Below are 12413 nucleotides of genomic sequence, written 5' to 3' on the forward strand. Positions count from 1 at the left end.
GTCTTTTAATCAGCTTAGTAATTAAAACTTTTCCAGGCTGTTAACTTCTTCCTTTGTCCTTAATGGTTTGGTTTTGTAGATTCTTCTCAAGATCTCTGTTGTCACCTGTCATGCTCTGGTTGCTGTAAAGTGGTCCCAGGCAATTATTTTTTTCTCTGCAAGAAAAATCATGTAATGTTGGATTCCTTTGAAGTTTCCCAGTGTCTGATTAATTTGCTGTCAAGTCTTCTTCTTTTTAATTCAGGTCCTATCTTTTTTCTTTGCTTTTTTAGGGGTTTTCTTTTCTGAATTCAGCCTCAGGCGTTGGCATTCTTTTGACATGCCATTAGTACTGTTACATTGCTTTGTTGCTCTTCTGTTTAACTTTGAGTAGTTTCATTTTCTTTACTGTTTACAAAATAGTTTCCAGCCTCTGTTATCCACCTAGAGTCAGAACATTTTAATGAGAAATGTGAAATCCGTGATGCCTTTGATAGGTTGGTCTGTTTGAAAGAGAAACTGCAAACTTATTCTCAAGGGTGATCTTCCAGGTTCATTATGTGCTGTTGATGGTACTTCCTCCTTGTACTTTACCTCAAGAATATAGATCTCGTGATCCAGGGGTGTAGTACAATAAAGATCACACTACAGACAGCCTACATTGGATTAATGGCCTAATCCCTGGAGGAGCCAGTTGGGGAGGATGTGAGTGAGTGGCCGACACTGACTTGCCCATCTTGATGGTGGTGGTGGGAAAGAATACCAATTTTGCTCAACAATGGTGACTGCTGCAAATCTGTAGAAGTATCAACATCAGCAGTCAGCCTGTTGAGATCTGAGTTGCACAACAGTATTCCATCTGGGGAGGGGGTTTTGCTGTAGTGCTCGTGTGCCCTCTATGAGAAATGATTGTGGAAAATCAGGGCTCTTGGTGGGGGAAGGTATCCCTAGTGAGAGAATGACTAGCCCTCTCTCATCTCCCTATGTTCTCAGCTTAGAGGAGTAAATTGGTTCTAGGGCTTTTGCTTGCAGGGACCCAAAATGTCATTAGAAAAGCTGGAGGGACTGAGGTAGATGGTTACGGAAGGAGTTTGGTTAAAAAAAAAAAAACAAGGTAGCGAATTGGAGAAGAATCTCAAATGTAGGGAAAAGATGGTTATTCTTGAAGTTTCTCCAGCTCCACTTCGTAAAGAAAACAAGTGTAGAAGATTGCGACCTCAACCATAATTACTTCTCTCAGTGGGGTTGGGGAGCATTCTGGTCATGGTTATTCAGGATTCTTTACCTGGATTATCTAGGCAAGCAAATGTCTGCTCATTTATATTTCAGAGAGAGAAATCTTTTCTCCTACAGGCCATCTACCAAATCTGTTCATTCTGTCTCTGGTCAGTTTCTGGTGGTTGACATAGTCCATAAGATTATAATATGAGATTCCTGGAAGTTGCGTCAAAAGATTGGTCTTTTCTGTTCCCCTTGTCATACCAGGATGGTTAGAGATAGTTATTTGCTGTTATTTTCAGCTCTCATGTCCAGGTTGCTCTCACTGTACCCATTCCAGTGAGGCTAGCCACCACCCTACAGGTATCAACATACATGACAACAAAAGTATTGATGCCGCCTGTGGTTTGGCTTCAAAAGCACAATCTTTTGGTTCAATACTGTCCCCATCAACCGTGCCATCCGTGTTGATGTTGACAACAATACAGTTAGCACTGGGTACATCGGTGGCCACAAGAGTTGAGTGATGACATTCTGGGTTAGTTTTCACATTGTTGCTTTGTGATCATATGCTTCAGCCTTCAAGACCCCAACCTTAGGCTCAAACTTCATGGGCATATCGGAGCTGGTATATGGGGTCAGACTTTCTGTGCCAGGCTCACAGCTGATATGTTATTTTGGCACCAATGGGTTTTGACCACACAAAGTCTGTGTTGACTGTCTTGGCTCCAAGCATTCCCTTGACATTAGTTTTGACATTGACCTGTTTACTGTAATGCACACGCCACTCCCAGCATTTGTACCTGTGTTGAACTCAAGGAAATTCAATTTTGCCTGCACCTTTGGCAGCTTAGCTTTCCTGCCAGAAAGATAGAGGGTGTGAAGGTTTCTTGTGGGTTCCATCATGTGTATGAAACTAATATTGCCTTTAGTCTTCTTCAAGGAAAAGCAAGAAGCATGGGTGTAAGAGAAAGCACCTCAAATCCCTGTTGGAGTGTCCCACTCTAGACATTACAGTTGAGATACAAATTTTCTACCATCCCTCCCCAGGATCTCCTCAAAGTCATCAAAATTCTATAAGTGAAGTAAAGAAGCAAATGGCCTGTGGACCAAGCAACACCTCCTTAAAGGATCTTGCAGGATGCTCTGTATGTCCCCCTTGTTGTATCGGCATTTCCCTCTAACAAGATAGTGGCTCTTGTCAGGGAAGCATGGAAATAACACTATGTAGGACCTGTTCTAAGGTTCATAGGTAGGTACTAGGCTATTGGCCCTAGGGCCTATATAAGCCTAGTCAAATGGTACCCTGGGTTTTGCCACCCAAGAAAATAATTTTCTTGTGCCCCTGTCAAGCAGAGCCACAGAAGTGATCCCCGGGGTGAATTTCCTATCTCTCATCCAGTCATCAAGATTTTTCTTGAAGAGTGCTATTGAGGAGCTTTGTTTGATATAGATTGGTAGTTTGTTCCAGAGTATGAGAAGTCTGTGTGACAGGAATCTTTCCCTCCAGCATGTTCTGTTTATTGTGGTGACAAGGTTTAGGTCCCTAGAGTGTGTAGCTCGGAGGGATTGGGATTTCTTTAATTGGTGCATGTCCAACAGCTCTGAGTTTGACATAGCTTTGTGTGTTAGGCAGAGATCGCCTCTGAGTAGGCGATATGCGACAGAGCAAAGCTGGAGTTTTTTGAGACGGTCTGCTTAGGGCATCTGTTTGAGGCCGGTAATCCTCTTTGTGAGGTATTTCTGTGGCCTTTCCAGTTGTAGATGTCTTGTGTGGTACGTACCAAAAGGGGCGTTGTACTCTATAATGGGTCTAATGAGTGATGAGTAGAAGGGGAACAATGACCTCTCTTTTCCTGATTGAGAAAACTTTTGTAATGAGGTGTGCCACGTAGAAGGATTTCCTGACTACTGTGGCAATGTGATTATCAAAGGAGAGACTACTGTCCATCTGTGTCCCAAGGTCTCTTATAACACTTTCAGTGTTAAGCAGACTACCGCCTATGTGGTAGTTCATGGGTACAGAGTTTTTACCAAAAGGGATGACCGTGCAGTTTTTGGCATTGAGCTTGACGCCATGGCTTTAACACCAGGCATCTGCCTCAGTGAGGACCTTTTGTAAGATGTCCACATCGTTAGGAGTTTTGATTGTGGCTCCTAGTTTGCAGTCATCTGCAAACTTTGTTAGCCAAAGACCTCCTGTGTTAGCCTGTACTTCAGAGAAGCAGATACCAAACAGGAGAGGACCTAGGACTGAACCCTGTTACTGCACTTGTCACTGGTCTGAAGTTGGATTTAGTCTGCTACTTTCACAGTGTGGGTTCTGTCAGTGAGCCAGGTGGCATCCCATCTTGTGACATAGGGATTTATATCTAGTTTAGTGAGTTTATCTATAATTCCAGAGTGGAGGATGGTGTCGAAAGCCTTGGCGAGATCTGGATAGGCAGTGTGAGCCACCTTACCCTCATCTACGGCTTTGGTGACCGCTTCAAAGAAGTCTATTAGGTTTAGGAGACATGATCTGCCTTTTACAAACCCGAACTGGGTAGGGTCCAGAGTTTGGAGAGTACCAATGTCATTGTTTATAAGTTCCATGATGATATGTTCCATAGCCTTGCAGACCAGGCTCGTCAGGCTAATGGGATGGTAGTTCCTGGGGTCCATGGTAGCTCCCCCTTTGTAGAGTGGGATAACCGTGGCTGTGCGACATTCAGTGGACACAACACCTGAGGTGAGTCTATGATTTAACATGGTACTTAGGTGGTGTACCAGTTCATTCTGTAGTTCATGTAGAACGCAGCCTGGTATGTTGTCAGGTCCCATGGAAGCTGTGTTCTTGGCTTTGGAGAGTGTGTTTTTTACCTGTGCAACCATGATTACAGGAATTTTGCATTCTTCCGGTATAGAGATGGGCCCTTTAGGGGATGAGAGAGGAGTAAAGTTAGCACTGAACCTCTCTGCCAGGATGTTGGCAATATCAGTTTGTTCTGTATATTTAGTGCCATTGTGCTGTAACTCAGAGCAGATCTGAGTGTTGCCATTGAGATTCTTGACATAGCTATAGAATGCTTTGTGGTTGTCTTTGGAATCTGGGCGATTTTGTTTTCGTAACTAGCTTTGGAGGATTTTATGAGGTATCTCAGCTTCTTAATGAGGCTGACCAGTGAGTTCCTCCAATCATGGGATTTTACTCTTTTTTGCAACAGTTTCTTTCTTCTGTTGTAGAGTTTGTTTATGGCAGGGGGCCACCAGATTGGCTTCCTTTTTTTGGAGGATAGCATCTTAGTTCTGTTAGGGATTGCACAATCCATGCACTCTTGTAAGTGCTTATAAAGTGCAATTGTATAAGATTCAGCAGTCGTACCTCTATTGTCTGTCAGCATGGGTGTTGTGAAGTTTGCCACTTCTGTCTTAAGAAGCGTGAAGTTGGCTTTGGAGAAATTTTTTTACGGTGGTTTCCCTAATGGGGGGTGGGGGTGGGATGTGGATGTCTAGGGTGATTTGCTTGTGGTCGGATCTGACCAACAAAGAATTGACCTCTGGTGTGGAACACCGGTTGCCCATGTTGGTAATGACCAGGTCTAGGATATTGCTGCCCCTGGTGGGAGTGTGGATAAGTTGATCCAAGGCTTTCGAATTTATGAATTCCAGAAAACGTTGAGCACAAGAGTTGGTACATGAGTACTTTTCCCAGTTAATGGTGGGGTAGTTGAAATTGCCCATTATTAGGGTGTTAGGTTGTGCCCTAATATTTTCCAGTGTATCAAGAAATGAGGAGTGGGAATCCTGGGGCATGGTGGGGGATCTGTAGCAAGCTACAATTTGGATTGCAGTTTTGCCTGGAGTTAGTTGCACTTGGATAATCTCTGATGCATTATGCTGAGCAACTAGCCTGGAGGTGTGGATATCCTTAATAAATATGGACACGCCTCCGCCTTTAGTGCTTCGGTCTAGGTTAGGTGACCGAAAGGTGTGGTATGAATTATAGCCTGGTAATGCAGGGTTGCTCTCTGGAGCCTTGAACCAGATCTCTGTCACTGCACAGATGTCGATGTTCTCCATTTTATGTGTCGAGTAAGTGCATTTTGAGGTTTAGACTTCTAGCATTAAGTAGCATTACCCTCAGATTTTGCTTGCTTGTACCTGTTACATTGGTGATTTTATCATTTGAATCTTTTCTAAAAAAGGCACTATAGGGGTGGCAAGAGCCTTAGCCAGTATCCAGAATCCCAAGGGCAGCAGGTGCAGGCCATCTCTGGCAAAGCATCGTGGTTTGTCGATCATGTCATCCCAGGCAGACAGATACTGGATCCCCTTAGAATGACACCAAAAGCTTAGCCATTTGTTGAAGTCAATTATTTTGTCCTTGTACTGTGGTATCATTCTGGGTGATGGCAGGATGCTAGTCAGGGCTAGAGTCATACCTGCCTGGGCTACAAGATTGGACAGCTCCTCCATGTCTCTTTTCATGTAGTCCAGGGAGGTACGTCTCAGGTCATTCACACCAACATGGACAATGACAGAGTCATATTTGTACTTGTGGAGTGACTTGAGTGAATGCGTTATGTGGCGGATCCTGGCACCTGACAGGCAGCTAACAGTAACTTTCTCCTTGTTTAGCCTGGTGAGTGGAACATCAGTGTGCCTGACTATAGAGTCACCTTTGACTAGGGTGTTGGGTACATTGTTATGCCTCATGGATTGTGGTTGAGTGACACACTGAGTTTGTAGGCTATGTATCATTTGGGTTGTGTTGGGCAGTAAAGGTTGCTTGCGTTTCTGCTTTGGAGGTCCCTGTTGCTTGGGTAGATTTTTTTTTGAGTACCTCTGTGAATGTAGACGTGTGTTTTGTGTTTCTGTGTGTGTGTTTTGGTGGTGTAGCTTTTGAGGGACTATGTGATGAGTTTGGTGTGGTGCAGGTGTTTACCTTCTCCTCTTGACTCTCTTGTCCAGTCTTGGGTGAAGAGGGCTTTACTTCCAGTTTGGCTATGTAAGTGCATCTCTCACAGGTTGTAGTGTTGGGTGGTAGGAGGAGAGAGTTGTCTGTGTACATGAGGCAATTGCTGCATTGCCCCAAGATGCCCAGATTCATCAGGTAGGCAGGAGAAAACACCGGGAGCTGACCCTTAGACATGCCTGGATAGGTGCTTATTTATTAAGTACTAAAAACTGTTTTCCTCTAGACAAGTGAGGAAAGTTGAGTGCTGTACTAATTTGTAGCTTATTTAGTGCTTACAATGAGTTCTGAACAAGTGCTGAGCTCAAAGAAACAGATTTGAGTGCTGAAACTAGAAAGCTGGCTAGTTCTAAGAAACAAAATTAAGCTAGAAGGCTTCCCTCCAACACAGAAAGACTTGGGGGCTCAGAAGCTTACAGACAGTCCTGGATACAGCAAATCTGTATCTTTTCTAGATGACTTACAGGAAAGGCAGAAAACAAGCTTAGAAATTTTTTTTTGTCAAGTAGAAAGGAGGTGCAGAAACTAACTGGGTTGGCCTTCTCAAATGTTCTCCCTCGATTAGGTAGAATGAGGTAATGACACTAGACTGGGAGGAGTGTCCCAGATCACATTTGCAGTAGGGGCAGGCAACTGCAAGGCCACCAAGTATAAACACAGGATACCAATAGGGAGGAAGGGTGGGAAACAAAAGTCAGAACAAACAAACCCAACCAGATGCTTAACAATTGTAGAAAATTTCTAGTTAATACCTCACACACAGTGAAACTAGCTAACAAAGTATATGCAGAGAATAAAGGTGCTATAAATAACTCAGAAATAAGCAAAGAACCGGATACTTAATGTTATATATCACAGATTAGCTGGCTCAGAGCCTTTCCACCGACTTCCTCTGATTAGCTCAGTGAGAAATGGCAGAGACACTCGCAAGTTAACTTCTTAAGTAACAAAGTTGAAAACTGAAACAACTTTAAAAAAAAGCTTGAATGAACCAATGAGGTGCTTTACTCCAAGGCGTAGTCCAGGCGACCCCAGTCAGCCAATGACCACAAACAATTCACTCTCACTGAAATGCTATACTGACTTTGGCTAAGCTATGATGGCCTGGAACATGTACTCAGACACACACAACCTCTACTAACAAACAACTAGGCCCAAAACACAAGCCTGAATATGGACATTGCTACACTACCAACACTACTTAGGCAGGAAAAAAAAACTGCAGAAATGTTTAAACAGATAAGGGATCAAGGAGACTCTAGAAACCAGGCAGTATCCTGTGGCCTTAAAAAATGTGAATTGCTGGTTACAAACACCTTTGGTAGATTCTGTTTTTGCTGTGGTAGCTCTCAGACAGGCTCCTATTCCATAGAGTCCTGTTGTCCATCCTCTGTCGAGAGTCCAGGCCATTGGGCATGTTTGGGAAGTGGGTTTACATACTGTATATCTTTAACTTGAGAACTTGAGAATGACAGACTGTATGTCTTGTATGTTTTGCTTTAAGGAACAACCTGATATGTCCAGTTAAGACCTAGATAAGCTAGGAGATAGCAGCTTTGCTCTGAATATCAAACCCCAGCATGTGCTTGTCTCATTATGCGGTTAGTGCAGCTAAGGCAAGTGATTCCAGGACAGAGCTTTGCTGTCTTACTTCAATGTGCCTATTGACTTTGCTTAAGATTTCAAGGTGTCATGTAATGTCCTCTTTGATGGAATCTGCCTTGTTATGGTTAACATAAAGCTGAAGAATGTGAAACAGAGGAGGACATGACCTCATGCTATTGGCATGAAATTTCAGACTCCATATTACTCCTACCCTGTGATGCATAAAGACTCCACAACAGTTGTGGACCAGCCTGTCCAGCAATAGCAAGGCAGTTCAGAGATTTGGACATACCATTAAGGTTGTAACAAATTCTGAGCAGACTAACTCAAAGGCAAGAATAACCAGCAAACCGTTAACATAGTCCTCTTACTTGAGGGATGAAAGTCAAATAACCAAGGGCTTGCCTGACTTGTCCCACTCTGGAGGGTTCACAATGCAGAACAGGTAGTTTTAGGGAATATTCAGATGCATATGATTCTCTTTCACACCCCTTCTCAAACAGTTTTTTTTACACTGCCAGATGCCTCACCCCAATAAAAAGAAAGTGGCAATAAAAGAGGAGTTGTACCTCATGCAAAAGAGCTAGCCAGTCAGTCCCACCAGACCAGATAACATCTGATTACTGGATTTTTTGTTAGCTCCACAAGAAGACAAAAGCGCTCAAGGCAGTTGTGACACCCCTGCACTGGCCCAGTAAACAAGGAGTCTCAATCCTCCCCACTAGCACCAGTGAGGGATGTGCACGTTGGGAGGATGACAAGTACACACACAGTAAAGTACAATTTCCCTTAAGAGCACACAGAGATCACAGTCAGTCTGGGGCTGGTTTCTCTCTCTTTCTCCAGATCCCCAATAAGGCTCCCCACTGGCACAGCTGTATGGTTAAGATCTTAGCCGACTGGTCAAGCCAGAACCCTCTCTGTCCAACCAGTGCTTTGTGTCCCTGCCCAAGTAGCTGACACACACACACACACACACACACACACACACACACACACACACACACACACACACACACACTCTGAGATTTGATTTATATACAAACACACAGAGACTCCTGGGGAAGACTGGCACAGGCTCACTAGCTATGCCTCCTGCCCACACTATAAGGTAAAACCACCTGCCACCAACCACCCTTATCAGCTACTATAAGGCCCTTCCCAAAGGGTGACCAATTCTACTGTGTAATGTTACTGTTATCCAAATGTTAAGTGTTACCAAAACTTTTAAGGCTATTTAAGAGTGGCCTGTACAGTATGCAAGTACTTTAAGAGCTTGTGTATCTCTACACAAACTAACCACAATTAAAAGGTTTAAATATATTTAATAATAAATAATAAAAGCACCAGACAATACTCTTTAACTCATCACAGTGACAACAGAGTTCAGAATCCCAGGAAATACTTTAAAACAGCATTGCGGGACAGTCTCACATAAATACAGAAAACACCTAGATTGAGCTTACTATATTCCTTTCTATCTCTAAGAGAAATACTATGATTTATGTCTTCTATACAGAGCAAGGCAAATACAAATGAGAAGTGCTGAAGATGGATGTGTTCAGCTCCGAGACAAGATACAAAATGCACAGATTTTCTCTGATAGTCCTTAAGTTAATAATACACATTACTGCTGGGTTAGCTAGATGACATCACTATTTGACACCTGCCTCCCAGGCTAAACAGATGCCAACAGAATTTAACATATCTGTATTAAAATACTTATCTCTCAGATGTACAGCTGCTAGGAAGTCACAGAGCATTAAAAAATGTTACATTTGAAACCTAATAATTATCGCTGTCTCAAGACAGTAGAAAGAAACCCCTAGCACTAGACATCTGTTTCTTAGCTGAGATAAGCTAACTTTATAGTTCATCGTAAAACTATTTACTTTTTTTCCTTAGAGTTTGCAAGTTAACTCTGTATATTCTAGCCTTTACCATCAACACATACAAAATTTGTATAGGCATGTAGTTTATACACATTTCTGTTCTTTTCCAGCAGGGTGCACTGTGGTTGCATTCTTGAAGCTCAGTACAGAACATATAATTTTCTTACATTTGTAAGACAAGCATACAAATCATATTACTATTCACAAATGACACAGAATTATTTACAAAATTGTAGTTGGCTGAGTTGGCAGCCTTCACAGCAGTAACGGATCTAAATATTTTGTGAGTATATTCCAAAAAATGTAGGTGGTCCAAGTACAGTCTATCCATATCTGGCTGTAAGGAAGAAACTAAATATACTCTGGATCTCCTTGACGCCTGTCTATACACACAATTTCAAATGGATGAGTCAGTAGAGTTCAGGAGGCTGCTACACGTTTGTCTAGCAGTCCTGCAATATCAAATTCAGGGTCTTTCGTGTAGTGTCTTATCAGTCTCTTATCAGTACTCAGAGTGTTTACTAAATACTGATCAGTTGTAGTGAACCAGAAGTTGCAAAGGTCAGTGTTATTTCTTAACTGGATTACTGGCTTCTAGCTACACTGATTTTGGGGGGGCTTGTTACAATGCAGGAGTCTTCTCTTGAGCTTTTCCATGCTTGAAAATCTTGGTGAAGACTGTTAAGTCTCAGATGGAGTCTTCACAGATACTCACATAAATCAGAGGTACAATAGAAACAGGGCACATATTTCACAGGACATGACTTTTACTTTGCATTCTACAGCATTTGTTAATTTACTCTGACAGCCACAGCAACACTTTGCGTCAAGATGCCTGGTCTCTTAAAACAATGTATATTGTTCCTCATGCCAGATTTCATATGAGAGTCTTTTTGTGGGTGCCAAGTACAATTTTTATAGTTAAAAGATCCTTTGTTCTTTTCAGTAAAAGTGTACTTATAGTAATCTCTGCAAATTCGCAGCCTTGTTGTGGGTTTTCTGTTTCATACTTCCACCCTTGTAGTGGCTGCTATTAACATCTCCAGTGTTGTAGCATGGTGGGATGCTGGTAGTCTGTGTTCCCTACACTAAAGGAAATGTGTCTCGCTCATTTAATGTTTTTTTTTTCCAAGGACATCCTTAAAACAAAGATAATATGCATGCTTTCTTTGAAAGAAAGCATGTATTGTCTTTGTTTAGGTCAAGTGAAGCAGGACAGCTAGATAATGCTGACTTTGCACAGTGCCTCTCAGAGGCTTTATTTTCTATTACTACACATGGCCGCAGAATGTTGCTTACTGCCAAAAGGCCATGGAAGGGAATGCTAGCGTATGCCCTAGCAGTGGAAATAACTTGTGGTACCAGCCAAACAGTAACCCCACACACACACACACACACACACACACACACACACACACACACACACACACACATGCCTTGGAATATCGCTTTGAAAATAAAGGACTACACCATAGTTTTGTTGGAATACTTAAACAAAGATTGTCCATCTAGTATCTGGTATGTACGGGAGTGGAGCATGGAAGCTTTGAAAGAGGAAAATGCATATTGTCCCAAGTGATCCCTTCAGTAGTTTCAACAAGTATACACAAGCATCAAAATGAAACATTTCCCTCAGGGATCCTTTCAGTAATACGTCGAAGTATGCACAGGCACCAAAATGAAATATTTCCCCAAGTGATCCCTTCAGTTGTTTCCACCAAGAATGCACAAACACCAAAATGAAACATTTCCCCAGTGATCCCTCCAATAGTTTGTCCTTGTCCATTTCATCCTTGACATATGGGACAGATGGGTTTGGTTCCAATATCGAAACTGACTCGTCCATTACTACAGCTCGCACCAGCCAAAAAACTCTCGAACTTCACCACTACCGAGAATCTCTGTCTCTCAATTGCCTCAGATCTCTTTGGCCACTTTCTGAAAATGGTCGTTTCTTTTTTTTTTTTCAAAACAAGTTTATTGTTTTAACATATAAGAGAAATATCATAACAATTTTATACAAATAATTAAAAATAGGTATTATTATAATATTCAACAAAACAACTAAAGTATTTACAAAGACATCCACTACAATCAGATCAATTAATTAAACTAAAATACTGTGCTATTGAAATTAGAATTTTTTTAACAAATTTTGTAAATTATCCCATACAATAAAATGTAATGTTTTTCTAGTTGTTCTCATTCTAATTGTGCTTATTTCCATATGACACATTATATTCATAACATTTTAAATTCATTGAGCGAAGGAGGTGTATCTGAAATCCAATTTCTAGTTATTATTTTCCTAGCCACTGCTAGGATAGACCATAACAAGGGAAGCTTAATCTTTTTAACACATTGAGGTACAGGTGTGTTGAATAATATAAGAGACTTAGAAATAATGAAATTATCTGTAAAAAGAGCCTGCAAAATTCATTAATTGACTTCCAGTATTCTTTCAACTTCATACAGTCATAAAACATATGAGCCCAGTCAGCATTAATTTCTACATTACATCTCTTACATAGATTATCTTTATTATTAATTTTATTCATCATCAAAGGTGTATAAAAGATCTATGTAAAAATTCCATGTATAAAGTCTCCAGACAATGGAAGATGTAGTTCTATAAGCAGATTCCAATATATATTGTTTATCTTGTTGAGTTGGTGGGTCCCCATTAATAGAGGTGAAATAATTCCAGTATGAATCTACATTGTAAAAAGTTTCTTGTCTGATAATTTTATGTATATATGAAA

The 12413-nt window shown here is 41.5% G+C and overlaps 1 protein-coding gene across 5 annotated transcripts in view; it reads left to right on the forward strand.

Moving 5' to 3' along the window:
• The window catches only part of USO1 (USO1 vesicle transport factor), a 1866649-nt gene that overhangs the window by 539780 nt on the left and 1314456 nt on the right, over positions 1 to 12413 (forward strand). The gene's annotated exons all lie outside the window — the stretch shown is intronic.

This window comes from Protopterus annectens, chromosome 2.part0 (assembly GCF_019279795.1).
Source record: "Protopterus annectens isolate FY-2018-M chromosome 2.part0, PAN1.0, whole genome shotgun sequence".
NCBI lineage: Eukaryota > Metazoa > Chordata > Ceratodontiformes > Protopteridae > Protopterus > Protopterus annectens.